A 26,213-nucleotide genomic window follows, 5' to 3' on the forward strand; every position below is an offset into this window, starting at 1 on the left:
GGTCAAGCTTCACTGAAGCCAACGGAGAGGGAAGTTTGAGTGATTCCTTTCTCTCCCTGTAACAGAAAGTAAAACAAAAATGTTAAAGAAAAACCTCAAAAAATGCTTTTCAAATATACTTTAATCAAAGAAATCAATCAATTTTCTTTAACTTAGTTTTAATTGTTGATGTGGCTGATGGGATTCGAACCACAGTACCTCCGGTTAGGAATCCAATGCCTTAGCGAACTGTATTGGAAGTAGGACTATGTTCATTTTATCATTTCCAGCACGAACCAGTACAAGTCAAGAGCATTGTTGGAAAAGAAAAAGATAAATGGAAACAGGCACATGCAGATTTCCTTGAACTTTTCCCACTTGATTTCCGCTTTGAAGATGCAAGACTTACGTTTGTTTCAATGTTTGAAACAACTCAAAGCCAGCCTAGCTAGCTTAGTTGGTAGTGCGTCTGCCTCGTAAGCGCTAGGCCGCGGGTTCGACTCCCGCCCGGGGCGGATTTTATCCTGTATCCTGATGGGATAATGTTCGTTCTCGGAACGGCTGGATTTCCCCTATCCTGTCTTACTTCTAGACTTACGTTTGTTTCAATGTTTGAAACAACTCAAAGCCAGCCTAGTTAGCTTAGTTGGTAGTGCGTCTGCCTCTACTCAGTCAACACATTAAGCTCATGTCAATCAACAAGAAGAGTTTGTTAACCACAAGATAAAAACACAGACGAAGACGAATGCAATGGGTTTAGAGTGGGTAAATTGAATGTAATATACACACTGGCGTGCTCAGGCCGGAACTTGGCCTGGCGCACTGCCGTGCGCCTAGATTTCTATTCTAAAAATTCTAAAACATAATATACATACATATACAACACAGTCAACACATGTTCCGCTAGCACAACTGGATAAAATCCGCCCCGGGCGGGAATCGAACCCGCGGCCTAGCGCTTACAAGGCAGACGCGCTACCAACTAAGCTAACTAGGCTGGACAAGGTTTGTTTGTTGGACGAAAAGAACGTCGCGTCTTTTCCTTCTTCAGAGAAAGTTGTGGGTGAGACTAATCAATCTAAGCATAATTAACTTGAGAGTTGTAAAACCACCACACCACTAGACTATTAGGTTTATTAGACGTTGAACCTTCATTCACCATGTAGACATGCCGGCATGATTTCTTTACTCTGTCAACACATTAAGCTCATGTCAATCAACAAGAAGAGTTTGTTAACCACAAGATAAAAACACAGACGAAGACGAATGCAATAAGTTCAGAGTGGGTAAATTGAATTTCTATTCTACAAATTCTAAAACATAATATACATATACAACACAGTCAACACATGTTCCGCTAGCACAACTCAAAGGGTATATCAAAACCCGTACATAAAATTATAAATGTACCTATTTTGAATTGGGAGGTGTTTAATTGAAGTGCAAAAGCTAACGCAACGTTAAGAAACGGATGGTAAGTTACAGCTCGATTGCGAAATTTCGGCCCGTAATAAATGTGTCTGACCGCATAGGCATAACGTTTACGGTCACTTACCCAGGTAATCGCGCCTCTGCGGTTTATAGCAATTAGCACAACTCAAAGGGTATATCAACCGTACATAAAATTATAAATGTACCTATTTTGAATTGGGAGGTGTTTAAATGTTTAATTGAAGTGCAAAAGCTAACACAACGTTAAGTAACGGGTGGTAAGTTACAGCTCGATTGCGAAATTTCGGCCCGCAATAAATGTGTCTAACCGCATAGCCATATTTAATAACGTTTACGGTCACTTACCCAGATAATCGCGCCTCTGCGGTTTATAGCAATATCGGCGCGTAAGATGATACCCTATTGCGTCCGATATTTGCATCTCGATGCAACTTTAATAGAGCAAGGCTAACATGACGTCCTGATAATACGGAATTGAGGACACGACCGCAAGATTATCATGGAAACGAGAGCTCTTATCTCTCGAATAAAGGGGGCAGTGAAACATTGTTGTATGTGTTTCAGAAGATATTGAGATTCATATGTTACAGGATCGACTGGAAAATGGTTGAAATTTTAAGGAAGAGTAAGGAATTCATAAGGAAGAGTAAGGAAATTTTAAGGAATTCATATTGAGACTCATATGTCATATACAACATTTATCAATACAAAAATTTCCAAGATATGCCAACTGCCCAAAAGGCTCTCTGCTTCACTATAAAAGATTCAAAATTTAAATAAGCTATAAGTAGGTAGTTAGTTGTATCAAAATATATGCCGTTCTAAGTAGGTAAGTTCCATGTAGTTGTACAAAAAAATAGGCAAAGTGTGTAACTAAAGAAAATTTTAAGAAGCAGGATTCTCGTAAAGGAGCTCTTCCGCCCAACCACTGATCTTTTCTTTCCTTTTGAGTCTTAAATATTCTCACTTATTTTTCTCTCGAAATCGGCATCGCATCGTTTACATCGGTTTGGCGATAATTTTTCCTAAAGTTACTAGAAATGATGTATAGATGAATAAGAAGCCATTGACCTACTTTGACTCCAAGGTGTTAAATCGTCAAATGAATCTTCTGATTGAAAAAGTGCCACTGGTGTTGAAATCAATGCGAATGGCTGTAATAAAACCTTATGTTTTTTAATTTAAAATGCTATAAACTTATAATCCATAATAATTATACTACCACGTACACCTTATAATACCTATAGACCTATATGATGTAAGTTTGCAATGCTAGAAAATATGAAAAAGTAAAAAATTACCATCAGTAGAATCAGCCCCCATAAACTATACTGAGAATCAATACGTTCAATTAGACATACTACAGGGTTTATACGCTTTTCCCGGAATGAAATTCCATGACTTTTCCAGAAAAATTAGAGGGCAGAGTTACTTAAAAATCAGTTAGATTACCCCTTCATTTAAATAAAATATGCAATATGCAGAACGTCAAGGAATATGAGGGGGAATACGCCGCAGGCCGTTTTTCGGAAAAAACTTGATATTTAATTTGAACATTTTTAATTTTTGACCGGATTGCAAATTCCATGACTTTTCCAGGTTTTCTTTGAATTTTCACGATTTTCCATGACTTTTTGGCCAATTTTCTGATTCCATGATTTTCCAGTTTTTCCAGGTCGCGTATAAACCCTGTACTATAGTCCCGTAAGTATCACAAATCAAAATGAAAATTGACCTTAATTAGAATTTATGACTGTGCAATTTCCAAGCTAAGAGTACCTATATTATTCTATTAGGTATTATTTTGCAAGATTTAAATATACATAGGTTGAAAAGAAAAGATAGAAAAGCTCGAGTCACAAAGCATCTGTAGTTCAGAGGCTACATACGAGTATGACCAAGTTCAGAGTCTTAAGCCTCGGTTATCACTCAACCTCCATTACAGCACTTGGCCTAGCCTCGATTACACCGTTCTAAAGAGCTAATAGTATCTAATAACTTCTAGGAGAGCTATTCTATGTGGGAAAGTAATGTTGGACAATTAGTTTGACTAACTAAGACAGGAACTGAAAGTAGTTTTAAAAAAATTTCTTAAAACCTCTCCGAACACTCTAAGCCTAACCGCCCCTAAAAGGTAATCCGGTTTTAAAATTCGACCCTTATTTTATGTCTTTTATCCTCCAAATGCAAATTCACGAAATGAAATTCGTATAGGAAATCTGAAGCGTTTCCAGGAAGCATTTCTCACTCCAAACTTTGCAGTTCCAACTATTCGCTCAGGAAAAACGTCATAGCGTTTGCTGGTATCTGATGCGTAAAGGAAAAAGTCTGCAATAGGAAGTGAGAAGGTGTTCGTGGAAAAGACCACAAGATAGATAGATACATACGGGATGATGTCATCTTGGTCATATGGAAAATATTGATCAAAGATCAAGAAAAGAAGGAAAAAATACGTATGAGTTAGAGTAAAAAGAATAGGATGCGTTTGGAGTTTGGATTGCCAGAATTGTGGTATTTTTTGTGCGAGGAAAACTAATTTTCCTTTAACATAAATTTTCACATTTTTTCTCCCGATTTTCCCTATAGATTTTCACTAGTATGGTTCTCAGAGGATGTTTTCTTGTTGCAACGTTGTAATTAACACCGAAAAGTGATGGTTTAGCTGATAGGTGGTATTAGCACAATCATTTTGTGGTAAGTGGAACATTTTGCGCGGTCAAATTTTTCGAAGAAAATTGCAGAGAGTTTTCCTTTTTCTCATATTTTTCCCCATAGATTTACGTTATTATGGTTCGCAGAGGTTTTTCTTGATGCAACGGCGCTCAGTGTGGCTTGTTGATACATACGCTACGACTTTCGTCAGACTCCGGAGACGAGATCGATGTGTCCATTGATGAGATCATTATGAGGTTCAAGTCAAAGAGACAAATTAAGCTTATTAATAATTTTAGTCCAATGGAACACACATTACCGTTTGGCCTCGAGATTTTTTCAGAAGACATGGGATAAGCAAATACTATTTAATTGCATATACCTGTAAGGCCAGCCACTCACTATCAGGTATCACGTAGACCTGACGGGCGAATCTTTTCAGCCGTACCTGTAAGGTCTACCTGATGGTGAGTGGCTGGCCGCACAATCATTTTGTGGTAAGTGGAACATTTTGCGCGGTCAAATTTTCCGAAGAAAATTGCAGAGAATTTTCCTTTTTCTCATATTTTTCCCCATAGATTTACGTTAATATGGTTCGCAGAGGTTTTTCGCACAATCATTTTGTGGTAAGTGGAACATTTTGCGCGGTCAAATTTTCCGAAGAAAATTGCAGAGAATTTTCCTTTTTCTCATATTTTCCCCCATAGATTTACGTTAATATGGTTCGCAGAGGTTTTTATTGATGCAACGGCGCTCAGTGCGGCTTGATACATACGCTACGACTTTCGTCAGACTCCGGAGATGAGATCGATGTGTCCATTGATGAGATCATTATGAGGTTCAAGTCAAAGAGACAAATTAAGCTTATTAATAATTTTAGTCCAATGGAACACACATTACCGTTTGGCCTCGAGATTTTTTCAGAAGACATGGGATCAGCAAATACTAATGGCATATACCTTTAAGTCCTACAACCAGGCATTTCACTGTCCGCACAGAGATTCATCTCAAGATATTATTTTATCCTTCAATATTCAATAAATTCTAAACTGAAACACATATCGAACAAATTGCTTTTGCGAAACGAGTGTTTCATAAGAGTTCGCTTGAAAGGATATGCCTCTCTACTCTCTCAAGGTAGGGAATGTTTATGGAAGCGTAAAGGATAACGCAATGTAGAAATGTAGATTGTAGACAAATACTTGAACAACATTAAGCAGAAAAGAACCATCCAAAAGGCACTTCCCCTTATGGATGGTTCTTTTCTTGTTCGAAGGTAAAAACTCAGAAGCCTTCCGCCTGTCAGGTCTACCTGATAGTGGATCGTTCTTTTCTTGTTCGAAGGTAAAAACTCAGAAGCCATCCGCCTGTCAGGTCTACCTGATAGTGGATGGTTCTTTTCTGCTGAATGCTGTCCACTTGAAACTTCTATGGCCTCTGAGTGTTTATCTTCGAACAATACCGTTTCTCCGGTGAAAACCCTGAAGTTTTTTGAGACTCAGGAATGACTCATGGACTATTTGTTGTTGCTGAATAATAAAATACGCACAACTTGTACAGAAAATGTACCAAAGGTGTTCGGGGCTCCAGTGAGGATGTTATTTCTTTTTAGCGAGGTAGCAAAATGTACATTATCGATTATCACAGAAACCTGTTTATTGTTATTAATCGGGCCTATTCCATCTCTTTGAGAACCTATCAAACAGCCTATTCAGTATTCAATCACTTTAGAAGCTTAACAGCCTATTCAGTCTGTTTGAGATATGACCTTATCAGATTCTGTATTTTCCATGATTAGGTAATTCTTTATTTTAATTTTCCAGAGAACTCTGTGCGTTTTTTTTATTTTTAATATGTGATTAAAAAAACATTTTGATCGTGCCGTGCAGTTTTATTATTGCAGTAGGTAAAATCTAAAATCAGTCTGCCTTGTAAGCGCTAGGCCGCGGGTTCGATTCCCGCCCGGGGCGGATTTTATCCTGATGGGATAATGTTCGTTCTCGGAACGGCTGGTTTTCTCCTATCCAGTCTTCCTTCTCTCTTCGCTTTCGGGACGATAAGACCATAGCACTAGCAGTTACAGTTCCCTCTGTCAAACCTCTTAAAAAAAATCTCGAGTGCTAAAAAGCTTATCTTTTTTAAGTCCAGGACAATCAATAAGCCTGGGACGACCATCGCATTGGGGAGCTGGGTCATCAAGGAAGACTAAATTACATTGAAATGAATGGGGGACTTTTCTACGGAAATTCCTGTGTGCGGAGTTCAGTATGTTATGTATAGGACAAGGAAGACTTATTTTATGTCTTTTATCCTCCAAATGTGATAGTCTGCAGGATCTGTTTATTTTTTTTATTTATTTATTATTATTATTATTATTATTTTTTTTTTTTGGTTCTTGAATTTTCAAGTTGGGTTGGATTTGATTGGTTAGGCTTATTCCTGTTTGGTTATCCCATAAAAGCTTTCTAACATGTTGTTGTGTCTGCCTGTTTCTGGCTGAAAGAGCCTGAAGCACTAATGCGATCTGGTTTGTGCATAATAAATCCAAATAATCCAACAAATCATTAAAATAATTATGAGCGTTTAAAATGATTTGGTTTTTAATTAACTAATGATAATAATGTTGGGCTTTTTTTTCCTTATATTAGAATTAGACACTCCTATTAGCTGAGGCTACAAGTTAATTTTGGCTATTGCAATTATGTTGATAATGAGTGCTAATCTGTAAATGACTTGCAAGGTGCAACGCAAATAAACTAAATGATGTATCAGGTAAAGGTAACTAATTTAGATAATGAACAGTCATTAAGTTATTTAATCAAGTGCTTACTACTCCCATACCAGCTGTGAAATTGTGAAATTCTGAGCCCAAGGTTTTGCCCAATAAATCAAGTTGATAATTTCGGAGAAAAAAAGTTCGACACCCATTAGCGACAAGAATTTAATCGAATTGTGCTTACTTAATTTTTTATTATTATTATTATTTTACGAAACCCATGTGGTCTTCTTCTCAGACCGAAAACCAGAAATTCGAATTTGGACATGGTCGACCTTGAACTTGTACACATTTCTCAATGTGGACCATATTTTCTTAATGTAAATGTAAATGCAGTTTCTTTGTGTTATTATGTCACAACTTTGGTGCTCACTGCAGCATTGTAGTAGGATTTTTCTAATATCTCAATAATCCTAAAATCCAATGTTTACCTACCATGCTGGCACTAGGTTAACAATCGACCCAAGGTTAACACCATTACGAAACCCATGTGGTCTTCTTCTCAGACCGAAAACCAGAAATTCGAATTTGGACACGGTCGACCTTGAACTTGTACACATTTCTCAATGTGGACCATATTTTCTTAATGGTTTGTTTGGTTCCATGTGAAGTCTTGACCATTTGGACCATATTAAAAAAGTCCAAATTTTGAACCAGATATTGTATCGAACTTTGTATTGCCATCAGTCAGTCTTCTAACCAGCCCATTTGATTTTGAAGTATTTTTCTTACTTTCGTGTCCGATTTTGAAGTACATATTTCGAAGTGACTTTTTTTCGTCTTTTTTTTTAAGAAGCAGGATTCTCGTAAAGGAGCTCTTCCGCCCAACCACTGATCTTTTCTTTCCTTTTGAGTCTTAAATATTCTCACTTATCTTTCTCTCGAAATCGGCATCGCATCGTTTACATCGGTTTAGCGATAATTTTTCCTAAAGTTACTAGAAATGATGTATATAGATGAATAAGAAGCCATTGACCTACTTTGACTCCAATCGTCAAATGAATCTTCTGATTGAAAAAGTGCCACTGGTGTTGAAATCAATGCGAATGACTGTAATAAAAGCTTATATTTTTCTTGTGGTCAAATTCTCAAATTATATTGAGGATAAAATTCCTTACCTCGGCTGGGATTGAACCCACGCCCTCCTGTTTACCAGGCGAGCTCCTTGACCACTACACCACCGAGGTAGACCTGAGCCGGCCCTATTGCACTAATGGCGACTAAGACACCGAACAAAAATTAACGAAAGCAATTTTCATCATTAAAAAAAGAAACGAGAGTATTTCCTGACATAATCCATAATAATTATACTACCACGTACACCTTATAATACCTATAGACCTATATGATGTAAGTTTGCAATGCTAGAAAATATGAAATAGTAAAAAATTACCATCAGTAGAATCAGCCCCCATAAACTATGCCTTAATTAGAATTTATGACTGTGCAATTTCCAAGCTAAGAGTACCTATATTATTCTATTAGGTATTATTTTGCAAGACTTAAATATAGGTTGAAAAGAAAAGATAGAAAAAGTCGAATCGTAGCCTCTTAAGTTCAGAGGCTACATACCTACCAGTATGGCCAAGTTCAGAGCATGAACACTTAAGCCTCGGTTATCACTCAACTGACTGTGCAATTTCCAAGCTAAGAGTACCTATATTATTCTATTAGGTATTATTTTGCAAGATTTAAATATAGGTTGAAAAGAAAAGATAGAAAAAGTCGAATCGTAGCCTCTTAAGTTCAGAGGTTACATACCTACCAGTATGGCCAAGTTCAGAGTCTGAACACTTATACTTAAGCCTCGGTTATCACCCAACCTCCATTACAGCACTTGTTTAGTCTCGATTACACCGTTCTAAACTCCAAGCTATTAGCCTCTAATATTCTCTAATATTTATAATAATAATCCTTTGTTCGTTGTTCTTAAGCCATACACATTTCCATCTGACCATAAACTTTACTCTGGCCTTTAACCTAAATTCCAACTCAACTCTTTTCACCTTCTTACTAAAGACTGCCAGAATGGGTAACGTTTCACATTTCCAACAATGCCAACTGATTACAAATTGGCACACCTGTTTGGTTTTGATACCAGGGTGTAGATGTGTAGACCAATTGACCAATGGTTTGTGGTTAGTTTGGTTGACTAACGTTTCACATTTCCAACAATGCCAACTGATTACAAATTGGCACTCCTGTTTGGTTGATACCAGGGTGTAGATGTGTAGACCAATTGACCAATGGTTTGTGGTTAGTTTCGATGACACACCTTCTTACTAAAGACTGCCAGAATGGGTAACGTTTCACATTTCCAACAATGCCAACTGATTACAAATTGGCACACCTGTTTGGTTGATACCAGGGTGTAGATGTGTAGACCAATTGACCAATGGTTTGTGGTTAGTTTCGATGACTACCAACTCACAAACTGGGTCACTATTCCTCAGTGTCAATTTCAATCGAGTGAGACCAATCGCGGTACGATTGGAAAAATAATCAGAGTTCGATTACTACCAGATCGTGCCAACTGGGATTTGGTTCTGGAATTGTTTTGGTTCTTGACTCTACAAATCATACATACTTGATACCCGCGATGCTTTAGCAATCGGGATCATTCCATTTCTATTGTCCAGGTTCGATTTCGGAGGTCCCAGGTTCGATTCCTGGCGGTGTCGAAGTTTTTTCGACTGTTTGGAATTCGGGGTGCACTCAACTTTGTGATGATAATTGAGGAGCTACTTTAATCGAGTAGCGACCAGTGGAGGCTTTACCAGTGTAAAAAGATTCTTGAAATATAGAAATTGGTTGCAAAGGAGGCACTTAGTAATGCTGTGACCTAACCTAACCTAACAAAAATTGTAAAAAAGCTCTGCTTTACCACAAATAATTCATTAGTACAATTATCATCAGATCCACCACAATGCTAACACAGACCATATTCTATCCCAAGCTCGACTTTCAACAGTTTTACTCATCTTCATCCGGTAGCAGATCAGCTTAGATAACACACCAGTAGCTGATGAGATGAGCAAAAGTCATTCCAAATAACGGTGACTGGATTTTGCCAAGAAAATACTCGTAATACTGAGAAAACCTACTAACCATCACTTCACAAATCAATAATGAAAAACGTAGTACTATCATCACAAATCAATGATGTCAAAAAGTCATAGATATCGAGAACAGTGATCAAACAAATCACCAATGAAGTTACAGATCATAAACATGGAAATATCTGCCACGCCTTGCCAGAATACCAGAACTTACGTACTAAAAAATGGGAAGTACAGAGCACACTTGCACATTTTTCATGGAAATAGGTGCACGCAAGAGGGGGGGTATTGGAAAGAATTCTTGTAAACAAATAACTCAATGTGGCAATAATAAATAAGAATTAAATGGGCCTGTTTAATTATATCACATCTTGACAAAGTACAGAGCACACTTGCACATTTTTCATGGAAATAGGTGCACGCAAGAGGGGGGGTATTGGAAAGAATTCTTGTAAACAAATAACTCATTGCGGCGATAATAAATAAGAATTAAATGGGCTTGTTTAATTATATCACATCTTGACAACAAAGGTGATTGATAACGTGAGTGATGCAGCTTTTAATGGGAATTCTTCAGTCGACATCGACAGATTCGACAGTATAATGATAATAATTCTCTGAAAGTGATACTAATGATAATGACAGTATAAATGAGCTATAAATAAGGAATAAGCAGGTAGTTATAAATAAACAAACAAGTATAATTAATGTACCTAGTGGAACAACAAGCGCCAGAAACGTGTCTTCAGATTCTTGACAACAAAGGTGATTGATAACGTGAGTGATGCAGCTTTTAATGGGAATTCTTCAGTCAACATCGACAGTATAATGATAATTCTCTGAAAGTATAAATGAGCTATACTAATGATAATGAAAGTATAAATGAGCTATAATAATGATAATGACAGTATAAATGAGCTAATATAAACAAGGAATAAGTAGAAATAAACAAACAAGTATAATTAAAGTATCTACCTAGTGGAAACAACAAGAGCCAGAAACTTGTCTTCAGACGGGATGTGAAAAATTGCGGAAATACCAATAGGAAATAAGAAATAGCCTACATAGGACTATTTTCTATACAAAACCTATAGGAAATAACATACAGAATTTCATTATTATGTAGGTATGAAAGTAACAGTCTTTTCTAATACTGCTCGGAATGCTTGGATTGAAAAGTTCCTATACGTCAACAGGGTTTTACTTGCCTATCTAGATCTGTCCAGATAGCTTTTTCTGGTAGCTCTTTAGGTCCTGCATCAACCTTCAAGCGTTGTACAGTCGTTCGCGGGACACCCTGTATATTATTTCTGTAACATGTAATTTTTTCTGATCTATTTTTTCCTCTCCACTAGTTATTTTTACTTTTTCCTTGAAGTAGTAATTTTGTTATTATATGTACCTATAGAGGTACGTTGAAACCAACTGTGTATACCTTTCATTTTCTTCTTCTTCTTCTTCTTCTTCTTCTTCTTCCTCTTCTTTCATTTTTTCCAATGCATTCTGACAAAGTTAATTCAAGGTACATCTATCCAGCAGTTGTAGGGTGAGGTCTAAGGTTGAGCGGTTTGATAACAAGTAGGTAGATAACTGCCATTGATAATTAACTTAGCTGTCTGCTTCTGTTAAACTCTCAGAATCCATATTAATAAAAATGTTGTATTGGTAAACATTAGATATTATTATTATTTTTACTTTCTATTTTTAAAATTGCGGAAATACAAATAGGAAATAAGAAATAACCTACATAGGACTATTTTCTATACAAAACCTATAGGAAATAACATACAGAATGTCATTATTATGTAGGTATGAATGTAGCAGTCTTTTCTAATACTGCTCGGAATGCTTGGATTGAAAAGTTCCTCCTATACGTCAACAGGGTTTTACTAGCCTATCTAGACTCTAGATTCTATAGTATCAAGAAAATGCAGTACATAATTACGTGTATGGAAAAACTGCGGATCTAGTATGGAAATGATACAATAATTAAATGCGGATGTAGAATATGTAGATAGTATCAGACCAACATGTGCGAAGGGAAAACGGAAAATCCTCAAACCAAACAAACAGACAAACAAGAAACGAACAACCAAACAATAAATTCTGATCTAGATTCTAGAGTATCAAGAAAATGTAGTACATAATTACGTGTATGGAAAAACTGCGGATCTAGTATGGAAATGATACAATAATTTAATGCGGATGTAGAATATGTAGATAGTATCAGACCAACATGTGCAAAGGGAAAACGGAAAATCCTCACTCAAAACAAACAAACAAGAAACGAACAACCAAACAAACAATAAATTATCATATAATGGGAAAATTACATACAATAATGATACCGTACTCATCAATACATAAATCAACAATAGGTAGGATCAATAAATTGATGATCAAAAATGTAATAATATTTGAACTACACTCACCGGCAGAACTAATGTACCACTTGCTATTTCTTTAGCAAGGGAAGACCAAGTACAACAATTATCAATACAAAAATTTCTAAGATATGCCAACTGCCCAAAAGGCTCTCTGCTTGACTATAAAAGATTCAAAATTTAAATGAGCTACATATAAGTAGGTAGTTAGTTGTATCAAAATATATGCCGTTCTAAGTAGGTAAGTTCCATGTACAAAAAATAGGCAAAGTGTGTAACTAAAGTACAACATTTATCAATACAAAAATTTCCAAGATATGCCAACTGCCCAAAAGGCTCTCTGCTTCACTATAAAAGATTCAAAATTTAAATGAGCTATAAGTAGGTAGTTAGTTGTATCAAAATATATGCCATTCTAAGTAGTTGAGTTCCATGTAGTTGTACAAAAACTAGGCAAAGTGTGAAACTAAAAAAAAAAAATTACATCAGGCCACCACGATTTGGGTTTCTGGTGGGGCGAAAAATTATGCCGCCCAGTGTAGGCATGTGAAGAAAAAATGACAACAGACCTTGAGTTGGTAGCAGTATCAGGTTATATTGATAGCATGGTACTACAGGTTATAGTGTGTTAAAATCATTAAGATCAACGTGCAGAATGCATACGGTGTACTGGTTTTAGGTCAAGTTGATATGGATGCTGTGACTTGGGCAGTGTCAGTGTCGAAGCATAACTTTGAAGAGGTGAGAGTCAAGTGTGAATAATGGACTTGGCTATGAGCATTTGTAGATTTTGTAGAAGCTTAACCCATCCTTCAGGGCTGCTTTCCCATACATCTAAGCCTCGGAGTGGGCTTTTTGTGTGTGGCTTTGATCATAGACATACTTTCATCTACATACATAGTCGAAAGTTATGCTTTTATACCGGATTTACTTTACTTCACTCTACTTACTTTACTCGGAAAGTAAAGTAAGTAAGTATACCGGATTTACTTTACTCTACTTACTTTACTCGGAAAGTAAAGTAAATAAGTAAGTATACCGGATTTACTTTACTTTACTTACTTTACTCGGAAAGTAAAGTAAATAAGTAAGTATACCGGATTTACTTTACTCTACTCTACTTACTTTACTCGGAAAATAAAGTAAGTAAGTATACCGGATTTACTTTACTTTACTCTACTCTACTTACCTACTTTACTCGGAAAGTAAAGTAAGTAAGTATACCGGATTTACTTTACTTTGCTGTGACTTGGGCAGTGTCAGTGTCGAAGCATAACTTTGAAGAGGTGAGAGTCAAGTGTGAATAATGGACTTGGCTATGAGCATTTTTAGATTTGTATAAGCTTAACCCATCCTTCAGGGCTGTTTTCCCATACACCTAAGCCTCGGAGTGGGCTTTTTGTGTGTGGCTTTGATCATAGACATACTTTTATCTACATAAATGGTCGAAAGTTATACTTTTATACCGGATTTGCTTTACTCTACTCTACTTACTTTACTCGGAAAGTAAAGTAAGTAAGTATACCAGATTTACTTTACTTTACTCTACTCTACTTACTTTACTCGGAAAGTAAAGTAAGTAAGTAAGTAAGTATACCGGATTTACTTTACTTTACTCTACTCTACTTACTTTACTCGGAAAGTAAAGTAAAGTAAGTGAGTATATCGGATTTACTTTACTTTACTCTACTTACTTTATTCAAGTAAGTAAGTAAGTAAGTATACCGGATTTACTTTACTTTACTCTACTCTACTTACTTTACTCGGAAAGTAAAGTAAGTAAGTATACCGGATTTACTTTACTTTACTCTACTCTACTTACTTTACTCGGAAAGTAAAGAAAGTAAGTATACCGGATTTAAGGAATTTTACATATAATTTCTTACTGTGCCAACTTGGTTAGCTTGGTGGGTAAAGCGTCTACTTTGTAAGCGCTAGGTCGCGGGTTCGATTTCTGCCCGGGGAGTATTTTATCCTAAACACATGAGGTTCGTTCTCGAAACGGCTGGCTTTCTCCTATCCTGTCTTCGTTCTCTCTTCGCTTTCGGGACGACAAGGCCTTAGCAGTTACAGTTCCTCTATCAAACCTCTTGGGAAATCACTGAAAACATACGGGATATGCCACTTGTCGCTGCTGTATTGTATTGAATTAATCAATCATGATTGCTTTTTTTCCTCCCAAACAATAATTAACGACCTGTAATTAAATTAACATTTATTTCTCACGCCTTCCTTGTCTTTTTTCTAGAAATTCAATTCTAATAGAAGTACATATTTCCGGGGACAAGGATTGCCATAGTCGACAAGACGGCTATTTTTCCGTAAAAAATGGCTATTTTTCCGTATTTTTATTAATTTCCAATTTTCCTCATTTTTTACAATCTATCAATCTACCTATAACACCAATAAAATGTATTCCTTGTTTTCACAAATGCATATTTCCTCAAATGCTCATAACTCATAAGTATATTAGGAGACTAAAGCTAAAGCCTTTCATCTCTTTCATTGTAAAAGAAGTGAACCTTCTTCAGCCACCCCTGTGGCTAGATGGCAGCATAAGCCAATTACCTTCGCACACAAAAAGCCCACTGCGAGGCTGAGTAGGGACAAATAGCCCTAAAATTTGGGCATGTATAGTGAGCATAGTTTTATCTAGGTATCAAAGCTGTGATTTTACAGAAAAACAAAGTTATGAGGAACTTTGTACACCTAATAATTATAGTATTATTATAATTATTAGGTTTATTACCATACTCAGCTTTATTGCCATAGTAAAATAATTATACCTAGACATAGAGAAGAGAGCTTATTTCCTACATCTAGTGCTAGAACCACATCCTACATCCTAGGTTAACAATCGACCCAAGGTTAACACCATTACGAAACCCATGTGGTCTTCTTCTCAGACCGAAAACCAGAAATTCGAATTTGGACATGGTCGACCTTGAACTTGTACACATTTCTCATAGTGGACCATATTTTCTTAATGGTTTGTTTGGTTCATTGTGAAGTCTTGACCATTTGGACCATATTAAAACAGTCCAAATTTTGGACCAGATTTTGTATCGAACTTTGTATTGCCATCAGTCACAGTCTTCTAACCAGCCCATTTGATTTCGAAGTATTTTTCTTACTTTCGTGTCCGATTTTGAAGTACATATTTCGAAGTGACCATTTCCACGAATTTAAAGGAAAGATTTTGGCTTTTTAAACCGGTCACTCACTATCAGGTCTATCTGACACCTGATGAGCACACACTATCAGGTAGACCTGAGAGGTATCGCTGAACAGGTCCGCCTGTCAGGTCTATCTGATGAGCACACACTATCAGGTACTCCTGACACCTGATGAGCACACACACTATCAGGTAGACCTGACAGGTATCGCTGAACAGGTCCGTCTGTCAGGTCTACCTAATCAGTGAAACAATGCTGTGTTTTTTTAGAAGATATTGTTTTTTTTTTTTTTTTTTTTAAAATTTAACAAGTTTCCATTTATTTTTGATCGACAAAACAGAACATACATTTTTCTTATAAATGGTATACCCATCCGTATAAGCAGAGCTTGTGCCACGGATGGGGAAAATATGTTACAGAGAATATGTTACAGGAGAGATTGAGATTCATACGTTACAGGATCGAGTGGAAAATGGTTGAACATTGAAATAATAAGTCAGTGAAACATTGTTGTATGTGTTTCAGAAGATATTGAGATGCATATGTTACAGGATCGACTGGAAAATGGTTGAAAATTCAAGGAAGAGTACATTCATATTGAGACTCATTTGTTGCACAATCAATTAAGGGTAAATGGTTGAAAATTGAAAATAGGAAAATGGTTGAACATTGAAATAATAAGTCAGTGAAACATTGTTTTATGTGTTTCAGAAGATATTGAGATGCATATGTTACAGGATCGACTGGAAAATGGTTGAAATTTCAAGGAAGAGTACATTCATATTGAGACTCATTTGTTGCACAATCAATTAAGGTTAAATGGTTGAAAATTGAAAATGTTTGTAGAGGGTTTTAGTGAAACATGTGTTGTATGTGTTTTAGGGTATCTACTCGTAGTTTTCATTCATACACAATGAGTAGCACAATTTTATATACGGGTTTTGATGCCCGGAAAATGGTTGAACATTGAAATAATAAGTCAGTGAAACATTGTTTTATGTGTTTCAGAAGATATTGAGATGCATATGTTACAGGATCAACTGGAAAATGGTTGAAATTTTAAGGAAGAGTACATTCATATTGAGACTCATATGTTGCACAATCAATTAAGGGTAAATGGTTGAAAATTGAAAATAATGTTTGTAGAGGGTTTTAGTGAAACATGTGTTGTATGTGTTTTAGGGTATCTACTCGTATGGTTTTCATTCATACACAATGAGTAGCACAATTTTATGTACGGGTTTTGATGCCCTAATTGAAAATATTTGTAGAGGGTTTTAGTGAAACATGTGTTGTATGTGTTTTAGGGTATCTACTCGTAGTTTTCATTCATACACAATGAATAGCACAATTTTATGTACGGGTTTTGATGCCCTTCCCTATCCCTATTCAATTCAAAATAGGTATAGGTACATGTATAGTAAGCATAGTTTTATCTAGGTATCAAAGCTGTGATTTTACAGAAAAACAAAGTTATGAGGAACTTTGTACACCTAATAATTATAGTATTATTATAATTATTAGGTTTATTACCATACTCAGCTTTATTGCCATAGTAAAATAATTATACCTAGACATAGAAACGAGAAATTATTTATTTCCTAGTGCTAGAACCACATCCTACATCCTAGGTTAACAATCGACCCAAGGTTAACACCATTACGAAACCCATGTGGTCTTCTTCTCAGACCGAAAACCAGAAATTCGAATTTGGACATGGTCAACCTTGAACTTGTACACATTTCTCAATGTGGACCATATTTTCTTAATGGTTTGTTTGGTTCCATGTGGAGTCTTGACCATTTGGACCATATTAAAACAGTCCAAATTTTGGACCAGATTTTGTATCGAACTTTGTATTGCCATCAGTCAGCCTTCTACCCAGCCCGTTTGATTTTGAAGTATTTTTTTTACTTTCGTGTCCGATTTTGAAGTACATATTTCGAAATGACTTTTTTATGTCTTTTTTAGGAAGCAGAGTTCTCGTAAAGGAGCTCTTCCGCCCAACCACTGATCTTTTCTTTCCTTGTGAGTCTTAAATATTCTCACTTATCTTTCTCTCGAAATCGACATCGCATCATTTACATCGGTTTGGCGATAATTTTTCCTAAAGTTACTAGAAATGATGTATAGATAAATAAGAAGCCATTGACCTACTTTGACTCCAAGGTGTTAAATCGTCAAAAATGAATCTTCTGATTGAAAAAGTGCCACTGGTGTTGAAATCAATGCGAATGGCTGTAATAAAACCTTATGTTTTTAATTTAAAATGCTATAAACTTATAATCCATAATAATTATACTACCACGAACACCTTACAATACCTATAGACCTATATGATGTAAGTTTGCAATGCTAGAAAATATGAAATAGTAAAAAATTACCATCAGTAGAATCTGCCCCCATAAACTATGCTTTAATTAGAATTTATGACTGTGCAATTTCCAAGCTAAGAGTACCTATATTATTCTATTAGGTATTATTTTGCAAGATTTAAATATAGGTTGAAAAGAAAAGATTGAAAAGCTTGAGTCACATAGCCTCCGTAGTTCAGAGGCTACATACAAGTATGACCAAGTTCAGAGTCTTAAGCCTCGGTTATCAGTTATCACTCAACCTCCATTACAGCACTTGGCCTAGCCTCGATTACACCGTTCTAAAGAGCTAATAGTATCTAATAACCTCTAATATAGCCCTTATCCTTTGTTCGTTGTTCTTAAGCCGTAGACATTTCCATCTGGCCATAAACTTTACTCTGGCCTTTAACCTATATTCCAACTCAACTCTTTTCACCTTCTTACTAAAGACTGCCAGAATGGCTAACGTTTCACATTTCCAACAATGCCAACTGATTACAAATTGGCACTCCTGTTTGGTTGATACCAGGGTGTAGATGTGTAGACCAATTGGCCAATGGTTTGTGGTTAGTTTCGATGACAACCAACTCACAAACTCGGTCACTAAACCTCAGTGTCAATTTCAATCGAGTGAGACCAATCGCGGTGCGATTGGAAAAATAATCAGAGTTCGATTACTATCAGATCGTGCCAACTGGGATTTGGTTTTGGAATTGTTTTGGTTCTTGACTCTACAAATCATATGTCACTACATACTCGACAACCGCGATGCTTTAGCAATCGGGATCATTCCATTTCTATTATCCAGGTTCAAAGAAGACAACCAGAAGCAGGTTACACGGATAGTGATTCTTTGGTGTGGGAGACTCAGAAGAGTCATAAATGTTAGCAGACAAGTGTAAATATACAAATCTTCCATGTTGGTTTGGATTAAGTTTGCGTGCTTTTTCAAGTAGCTTACATATGAAGCTTGTGAAGAAAAGTGGATAAGCTAACATTGGAATATGAAAGGAAAATGGTAGCAAAAGTGTTGAAAAAAAGAGCTTACAGGGAGTAAGTGATTCAGATAATTCAGAGACAAACTCTATTTTTTAAATGTTTAACAAAGTTATTATTATTATTTTTTTTTTTATTTGTATTTATTTAAGTGTTCTAACATTGAATTAGATTGCTGTCGGAGTTTTTTCGACTGTTTGGAATTCGGGGTGCACTCAACTTTGTGAGGACAATTGAGGAGCTACTTTAATCGAGTAGCGACCAGTGGCGGCATGACAAGTGTAAAAATATTCTTGAAATATGGAAATTGGTTGCAAAGGAGGCACTTAGTAATGCTGTGACCTAACCTAACCTAACAAAAATTGTAAAAAAGCTCTGCTTTACCACATATAATTCATTAGTACAATTATCATCAGATCCACCACAATGCTAATACAGACCATATTCTATCCCAAGCTCGACTGACATATTTATAGTTTTAGATTTGTCTTCTTGATGAAATCAAGAACAGAGGATTCATCATTGGATAAACAGGAATAAAGGTTATTTGGGGATCTAACATTTAGGTATACTTATTACAGTCTTTGAGGATGTGTTTTACGGCGATTCTACAACTACAAACTTCGCACTCAGGTGGGGGATCTCTCTTCATTAGATATACGTGGGTCAAATTGGTGTGGCTTTAACAAAGTTGTAGATAATTTCTTTTTCACATCTAAAACAAGTGCCTACCAAAGTTCGTTTTCCTTAGTACGGTAGCATATCATAATGATTTACTTTGCTACGACTGCTACGAAGTATTCAAAAGGAGACAAAAAAAGAAAAAACTGTCGATCTAGTGTTTATTGCACAATATTTTGGTTAAGAGGAAAAAAAAAATCTGCAGAGTTGAAATTTATAAAAAGTACGGTAGCATATCATAATGATTTACTTTGCTACGACTGCTATACGAATACTTGGTTAAGTGAGTATTCAAAAGGAGACAAAAAAAACTGTCCATCTAGTGTTTATTGCACAATACTTTGGTTAAGAGGAAAAAAAAATCTGCAGAGTTGAAATTTATAAAATTCAAGGTTCTGGAGATAATTTGGATTCAATTTGAGCAGAGTATGATTAAAATATATATTATTTCTGTAACATGTAATTTTTTCTGATCTATTTTTTCCTCTCCACTATTTATTTTTACTTTTTCCTTGAAGTAGTAATTTTGTTATTATATGTACCTATAGAGGTACGTTGAAACCAACTAGTGTATACCTTTCATTTTCTTCTTCTTCTTCTTCTTCCTCTTCTTTCATTTTTTCCAACGCATTCTGACAAAGTTTAATCAAGGTACATCTATCCAGCAGTTGTAGGGTGGGGTCTAAGGTTGAGCGGTTTGATAACAAGTAGGTAGATAACTGCCATTGATAATTAACTTAGCTGTCTGCTTCAGTTAAACTCTCAGAATCCATCTTGATAAAAATGTGGTATTGGTAAACATTATTATTAAAAAAAAAAAAAGAGGTTTGACAGAGGGAACTTTAACTGCTATGGTCTTATCGTCCCGAGAAGAGAGAAGGAAGGCAGGATAGGAGAAAGCCAGCCGTTCCAAGAACGAACATTATCCCATTAGGATAAAATCCGCCCCGGGCGGGAATGGAACCCGCGGCCTAGCGCTTTAGGACCTCTTCTCTGGTTTTTATAGCTATAGATAGAGACGTCATAGATTTACGGACGCCCCACCGTGAACCTGTGATGTCTTTTTACTTTTTTTTTTTTTTTAGGCGGTATAGAGTTTTGGGCGCCCCCCCGCGTGACCCTGGTGTTTTTTTTTTTTTTTTTTTTTTTTTTTTTTTTACCGGAATTATTGACGAACAAAATGGGTTCAGAGTTTTAAATCGAGGATTTTGCATTTTGTTTGTCTGTATGTAGGTCTGTTTGTTTGTTTCACCAAAGCTCCCCAAAAAGTTAGTCTGACTTCACAAAAATATTTACCACATAAGGGGAATTTTCCATTTTTATTTTGACTTCGATCGGATCTTTGAACTTTGGAGGTCCCGCAGGCGACCTTTTTATGAGTTCTAAAATTTATTGCAATACAAGTCAAGGAACATTGTGCATCAGAATTCTCGACCTCAAAAAGTACCAGATTTGGGGAAAACAAGGCTTGTTTGTTGGACGAAAAGAACGTCGCGTCTTTTCCTTCTTCTGAGAAAGTTGTGGGTGAGACTAATCAATCTAAGCAGAATTATGGAAATGATACAATAATTAAATGCGGATGTAGAATATGTAGATAGTATCAGACCAACATGTGCGAAGGGAAAACGGAAAATCCTCAAAACAAACAAACAAACAAGAAACGAACAACCAAACAAACAATAAATTCTCATATAATGGGAAAATTACATACAATAATGATACCGTTGCATAATTAACTTGAGAGTTGTAAAACCACCACACCACTAGACTATTAGGTTTATTAGACGTTGAACCTTCATTCACCATGTAGACAAGCCGGCATGATTTCTTTACTCATGAATGTAGCAGTCTTTTCTAATACTGCTCGGAATGCTTGGATTGAAAAGTTCCTATACGTCAACAGGGTTTTACTTGCCTATCTAGAGTATCAAGAAAATGTAGTACATAATTACGTGTATGGAAAAACTGCGGATCTAGTATGGAAATGATACAATAATTAAATGCGGATGTAGAATATGTAGATAGTATCAGACCAACATGTGCGAAGGGAAAACGGAAAATCCTCACTCAAAACAAACAAACAAACAAACAAACAAACAAGAAACGAACAACCAAACAAACAATAAATTCTTATATAATGGGAAAATTACATAAAATAATGATAGAGTGTGATTAAAATTATTCAATACCGTACTCATCAATACATGAATCAACAATAGGTAGGATTAATAAATTTAATAATATTTGAACTACACTCACCGGCAGAACGTCGTTTTCCGCTTGGCGAGTGCTGCACTGACGGATACTCTGGCCGATTTCGAGCGGACTTTGGTCAAATATTTTTTCAAATACCACGCACAAATGAACTCCAGATAGTTCATTGAGAATTTCGAGCCAGTGCGATGTTGCTCGTAGCGAGGTTCAGTGAGAACTGCCTGGCGAATCCGTGAGACTATATGATAATCACAGGCTTATCACTGAGGTGCTATTAGAGAACTTGGCTAGTAAATCCGCGCTAGAATCGGACGCATAGCCGGAAAATAGGAAATAGAGGGTTAATAAATTTAATAGGTATTATTATTTTTTTTCAAGAGGTTTGATAGGGAAACTGTATCTGCTAAGGTCTTATCGTCCCGGAAGAGAAAGAAAGATAGGATAGGAGAAAGGAAGCCGTTCCGAGAACGAACCTCATCCGTTCAGGATAAAATTCGCCCCGGGTGGGAATCGAACCCGCGACCTAGCACTTCCAAGACAGATGCGCTACTAACCAAGCTAACTAGGCTGGCTTATAGGAAGAAAAGGGTTCGTATCAGATTTGGTACATGGACAAATTGGACATGGAAGGAGTGCAGATGTTTTTGGGCAACCAAAGGGTTTAAACCTTCTAACACCGTGAGATATGTTTTCCTGTCAAGTGAGATAGGTTTTCCTATCTCACAGCACGGAAGTAAGGACTGTTTATTCAAAAGTCATTTTTCTCTTACTTCCGAGACCAAATTTATTTCCTCATTTTTTTCTTGATATTTTTTTCAATAAGTTTTTCCAAACACTGTTCTATCCGCTCGATCTTTCATGATCTTGGCTCTGGTTGCATTGAGCATATCGACCTCTTGTTTCCTCAGTTCACTCTTTAGTTTACTTAGGTCTACTTACTTTTCTCTCTATATCATCTATTTTGTAACATAGGCCCTGATTCTAAAAACCTATTCAAATAATTAAGTAAATCATTAAAATTCTGATTTTCCTTAAACTAGGCAATTGAATAATTTCCTACATACTTATCTATGTGCCCTGTGCAGTCTATTTGGAACACCTCTTGACTTTTGAATTTTGAACTCGTTGTAGGAGGGTACTGATTTCTGTAACTGCGTTCAATGTCGTTTAGTACAGTAGCTTTTTAATGGATAAGATCCAAATTCCAGTTAAAACTTGGTTGGATTAAACATTGAACATTAATTCTTGGCTTAAAAAATCAAATTTTTTTCAGCCAATCAGATGGCCTAATCGAAGAGTTAAACCAAATTTAATTTAACCTCACATTGTGGCCCCGGCCATAAAAGAATCCAGTTTTTCCTTAACTCGGCAATTAACTAGAGTTTTCCTATTTACTTATTTCGAAATCTCTCTTGACTTTTGCACAAAGTTTTTTCTTCTTTGTAATTAGCGGTTTGTACAGTTAAAACTTGGTTGGATTAAACATTGAACATTAATTCTTGGCTTAAAAAATCAGATTTTTTTAGCCAATCAGATGGCCTACTCGAAGAGTTAAACCAAATTTAATTAAACCTCACATTATGGCCCCGGCCATAAAAGAATCCAGTTTTTCCTTAACTCGGCGATTAACTAGATTTTTCCTATTTACTTATTTCGAAATCTCTCTTGACTTTTGTACAAAGTTTTTTATTCTTTGTAACTGGCGGTTTGTATAATTTTCTACCTAGAATACCGGGAAAATAGTATTATCGGGAATATTTTATCAGGTTTCCATATTTCCAATAAACCACCCAAGATGTTGGTAATGTTTGCCAATGATTGGACAGTGTAATTATGGATTTTACTGACAGTTTATTTATTTGACTGTCAGTTTATTATTACTTTTTTAATGGAAACTGGAAACCAATCTCAGTGGTGTAACGGTTTGAGTCGAAAAATTTCAATTTTTTTCCTCCATGTTATATTAATAATAATAACAACAACAACACACAAATTTATAGCCAAAACCAAATGTCAACCCAAAGCAATCACCCTAGTTAGGGCTGATTGAGAGGCTGACCGCGTCTGTTCGTCCAAATTCAAAATTCTGCTTTTCCATTGGCTATTACACTTGTAAGATACTTTTCCATACTTTGGTGATTTAGGGCACTGGACAGCGGTCATGGGAACCCTAATTGGTTCTTCCAACTTAGAAGAAGTTTTTTTAAAAGCTTTTTTTTTTAATGTTATAAGTCATAATTATAATAATAAAAGGAAAGTATGCTTAATAACTTCACACATTTAAAATTTTCTACAGCAAGCTTCATTTCGCTATGTCCTAAAAAGTACTTGAAAACTTAAGTCAAGTTGATATGGATGCTGTGACTTGGGCAGTGTCAGTGTCGAAGCATAACTTTGAAGAGGTGAGAGTCAAGTGTGAATAATGGACATGGCTTTGAGCATTTGTAGAAGCTTAACCCATCCTTGGGGGCTGTTTTCCCATACACCTAAGCCTCGGAGTGGGCTTTTTGTATGTGGCTTTGATCATAGACATATTTTCATCTATATACATAGTCGAAAGTTTTGCTTTTATACCGGATTTACTTTACTCTACTCTACTTCAGTGGCGTAGCGTGGTCTAAATTCAAGTGTAGGGCGTGTAGGGCTCATGCACAGGTCTACCAAGTCCCATCACAGTACATGCCATGCCATTCATATTTATGGGCATTAGAGTGAACTTTTGAGTTGTATGGCCGCCATACACGCCATACATACACGCTACGCCACTGCTCTACTTACTTTACTCGGAAATTAAAGTAAGTAAGTAAGTATACCGGATTTACTTTACTTTACTCTACTTACTTTACTCGGAAAGTAAAGCAAGTATACCGGATTTACTTTACTCTACTTACTTTACTCGGAAAGTAAAGTAAGTAAGTATACCAGATTTACTTTACTCTACTCTACTTACTTTACTCGGAAAGTAAAGTAAGTAAGTATACCAGATTTACTTTACTTTACTCTACTTACTTTACTCGGAAAGTAAAGTAAGTAAGTAAGTAAGTAAGTAAGTATACCGGATTTACTTTACTCTACTCTACTTACTTTACTCGGAAAATAAAGTAAGTAAGTATACCGGATTTACTTTACTTTACTCTACTCTACTTACTTTACTCGGTTACTCGGAAAGTAAAGTAAGTAAGTAAGTATACCGGATTTAAGGAATTTTAGTTATAATTTCTTACTGTGCCAACTTGGTTAGCTTGGTGGGTAAAGCGTCTACTTTGTAAGCGCTAGGTCGCGGGTTCGATATCTGCCCGGGGAGTATTTTATCCTAAACACATGATGAGGTTCGTTCTCGAAACGGCTGGCTTTCTTCTATCCTGTCTTCCTTCTCTCTTCGCTTTCGGGACGACAAGGCCTTAGCACCTGATGAGCACACACACTATCAGGTAGACCTGACAGGTATCGCTGAACAGGTCCGTCTGTCAGGTCTACCTGATACCTGATGAGCACACACACTATCAGGTAGACCTGAGCCGTAAGGCACCGAACAAAAATTAACGAAAGCAATTTTCATTATTAAAAAAAGAAACGAGAGTATTTCCTGATCATTGATTAATATACCGAGGTCGTTTTACATTGATTTTTTCTTTCTTTTTCACTACTATAATCTCTTTAATAGATACAATCGGTTATGTAAAAGCTCTCAGGTGAGAGAGGTCAACAGCTGTGTGATAAGATTCCGAAAAAAAAACTAGCAGAGGTAGATAAGAACACTGATTAGTGCTTTGATTGTACGTCCCTAACTTTACAAACTTTTTTTTTACTATTACATATTTGATACTGCACAAACTTTTGCCGGCTTTGGTTGTCCCAAGGCCTGTTATATGACGAAAACTTGAAAAAAAAAAGTTAACAAACTTTTTCTTTTTACTTTCTATTACATATTTGATACTGCACAAATTTTTGCAGGCTTTGGTGATCAAACCCAAGTCGTTTATACGACGGAAACTTGCGAAACAAATGTATCAATCTCATAAGCTAGGACTATTGTGGCGGGCATGATCTAATAACAAAGGATGGGTTTCACCAATCTTCTTTTTAGCTCCTAACGGTCTGTTAGCTTAACAACTCTGTTAAGCCTATACAAATCAAATGGAAACTTAACAGGTCTTCTAGGAGCAAAAAAAAATATTGGTAAAATCCACGGAAAGAAAAAGTAAAATAATCCAGTTGAAACTTACGAAAATTTTGAGCTCCACTACACAAAATGCAAGTTCTTTCCAACAAGCCAAAAGATTCACTTGGTTGAATTTGTTAACTCACTGTATTTAGTACCTACGTTTTTCACACAAATATCATTTTACGAAACGCATAATACCCAAACCACAATTTTATTAATTAGAACAAGATTAAAATTAATGCTTATAATCAAAACCGTCTTTTTTCTCAGCGCATTCTTCTAGAAAGAATTTTCCAAGTGAGGGGGGGGGGAACTGATCACA

The 26,213-nt window shown here is 36.1% G+C and overlaps 1 long non-coding RNA gene across 1 annotated transcript; it reads right to left on the reverse strand.

Moving 5' to 3' along the window:
• Positions 1-26,076, reverse strand: LOC113468451. Its single transcript, XR_003392197.1, has 2 exons — positions 25,953-26,076; positions 1-56 (listed from the first exon to the last, which is right to left on the reverse strand). It is a non-coding gene; the product is annotated as an uncharacterized LOC113468451 (long non-coding RNA).
• Positions 26,077-26,213: the final 137 nt, after the last annotated feature.

The sequence above is a fragment of the Diaphorina citri genome, unplaced genomic scaffold (genome assembly GCF_000475195.1).
Source record: "Diaphorina citri unplaced genomic scaffold, Diaci psyllid genome assembly version 1.1 scaffold34, whole genome shotgun sequence".
NCBI lineage: Eukaryota > Metazoa > Arthropoda > Insecta > Hemiptera > Psyllidae > Diaphorina > Diaphorina citri.